Raw genomic sequence first — 2,586 nt, 5'->3', positions numbered from 1 at the left:
CAGGGAAGCCCTTGTTGATGTTTTTTTACATAACAAAGAATCATGTCAGCAAGAAGATCCTTAAGAGAGAGGGAAAAAAGTGGCAAAGCAGCAACTCTGCCGAAGCAGCCTTCTTCAGGAGCAGATCATTGTTTGCCTTTATGCTATTCTCGAATGCTTTTAGCTCATATCTCATGGATGGAAGCCAGAAACTCAGGCACCCAACAGAGAAAAAGTGAATTCCAAATAGATAAATTGAAATAATTAAAACCAGACAGCCCTAGAACATTAGGAGGTCTAGCCTTGATCCATGTGCTATAAACATACTCTTCTTTTTTCATCCTTTGCTATAAACACTTGGCTGTCTCTCTTACCTACTTTATAGGTTGCGGATGGCAAACTTTCATCAGGGCTATTTCCTAGGGCCTCCCCTGTTTGTGACTGAGCATATCACATTCCTCAGAGGAGAAATGAGGTGATACAAACTAGCTTTAAAACTTGCCTACACCAGCATTCCCCAAAGGTGGTCTACAGAAAATAATTTTGTTGGACTTCAAAGAGTATTACTTGGAAAAGGGGCTCCATGATTTATTTATGAGGCTCTTTGGCCAGAACCATGATTAACCATCTCAAGGGACTAGTGTTCCATGGACTGACTTGGCTTTCAGCGTCACTAGCCTAGACAAAATATAATTAGGAAAGTAAAACTTTGCCTACTTTGCCTAAGTCAGATAAGGCACTCCCAAAGCTAAATATAAGGATATTTGGGATTATCTGGTTTTTTTTATTATTTGTATGATGACAGTTTTTACTTACCAAGTACCTACTTTGCACCAGCTACTGTACTACCATCTTATTGACTCTTATAACGGCCCTGCAGAAGTCTTTTTTTAATCTCCATTTTTTTTTACATCTTTATTGGAGTATAATTGCTTTACAATGGTGTGCTACTTTCTGCTTCATAACAAGGTGAATCAGTCACACATACACATATGTTCCCATATCCCTTCCCCCTCGCGTCTCCCTCCCTCCCACCCTCCCTATCCCACCCCTCTAGGTGGTCATAAAGCACCGAGCTGATCTCCCAGTGCTATGCGGCTGCTTCCCACTAGCTATCTATTTTACGTTTGGTAGTGTATATATGTCCATCAGAACGACTAAGTAATTCATTCAACAAATTTTCATTATTAAGAGCATGCTAAGTACTGGCCACTCTGCCTGACTCATTGGCTCCATGGCCCTGCTGACCTCCAGATTGGACCTATGACCAAGAGTGGATATTCTTGGAAAACAGGTGAACAAAACCTGACAGAGCTCCCTGCATATCTTTAGGAGACATTGTGACATGGTGGCTAGGAGCAGGGGCTCTGTCTGAATCTCTCAGAATCTCAGCTTTCCATCTGAAAAGTGGGGCTAGAGAGAATACCTGACATCACAAGGATGTCATGGGGATCGAGCAAGATCACAGAACATGTTTTGCACGAAGCAGGCATTGGACGTGCTTAACAAATGTCAACACGACCTATGGGGTCAAGACGTGAGAAACTGAAGTATTCGGATTTCCGTGAGAATACTTTGCCTCATCTATCTAAAACCACCAAGAGGGGGAAGAAGGGAAGGGAAAAGGAAATCAAACAATCAAACTGCTGATTTTCTAGTTGAATTACTTTAGGGTTCGTGGTGGGGCCCTGGAGTTTCTTTCGATGTAGAGTGAGACTCCCCACATGGCGATCCCAGCTCACCAGGGCCAGAGAACTCGGGAGGTCAGAGCTGCTCTCCTGAGGGAAAACTGTTCTGGACAGGATCACAGAGCATTCAGAATGATACACAGAATTATTAAGAAAAGAAATCTGGTGCTACAGTTGGAAAATCACAACTAACGGAAACTGAGTTTATTCTTTAAAGGTTAGTAAGTCTGGTTGACTGAGCCACACCTAATACAAGAACGGACTTAGGCGATGATGGAAACTTTATAATGGATGGATCAGGCCAATATCACCAGAAGCCCCTGATCAATGTGAATTTCACTAAGACTGAGTCTACCAGTCCCTAGGTGCCTCCAGGGGTGACACAATAGGGAGAGCCCAGAACTACCTATGAAGAATTCTTGCAAAAAAATGAAAATAAAAAATTGAACCTGACTCCAATCACGTCTCTAGATTTCATTTCATAAGGAAACAGAAGATGTTAGATGACAGCATAAAGATGCAATCATCCAGGGATTTCCCTGGTGGTCCAGTGGTTAAGACTCCTCACTACCATTGCAGGGGGCCTGGGTTCGATCCCTGGTCAGGGAACTAGATCCCACATGCCACAAGTAAGAGCCTGCCGCAACTAAGACCCGGCACAGCCAAGTAAATAAATAAATAAATATATAAATATTTTTAAAAAAAAAAAGATGCAATCATCCAAACTCAGAGCAAGGGAAACTCTATAGGACAAATGGCTCGGGTTTTGAACAAATAAATGGCATGAAAAAGGGAGTGGGGTTGGGAGGGGAATTGTTAGAGATTTATAGAGATTTAAAAAATGCAGAGTGTGGAACTTGTTTGGATTCTCTTCAAATAAACCAACTGTAAAAAGGCATTTTTAAAGACAGTTGGGGAA

The 2,586-nt window shown here is 42.0% G+C and overlaps 1 non-coding gene across 1 annotated transcript; it reads left to right on the top strand.

The window, feature by feature from the left end:
- Positions 1-2,203: 2,203 nt before the first annotated feature.
- TRNAG-ACC (transfer RNA glycine (anticodon ACC)) lies at positions 2,204-2,276 on the top strand. Its single transcript has one exon. It is a non-coding gene; the product is annotated as a tRNA-Gly (tRNA).
- The last annotated feature ends 310 nt before the right edge of the window (positions 2,277-2,586 follow it).

The sequence above is a fragment of the Delphinus delphis genome, chromosome 17, assembly GCF_949987515.2.
Source record: "Delphinus delphis chromosome 17, mDelDel1.2, whole genome shotgun sequence".
Classification (NCBI taxonomy): Eukaryota; Metazoa; Chordata; class Mammalia; order Artiodactyla; family Delphinidae; genus Delphinus; species Delphinus delphis.
Note: the sequence above shows the minus strand (reverse complement) of the source record. Positions and strands in the feature narration are given on the sequence as shown.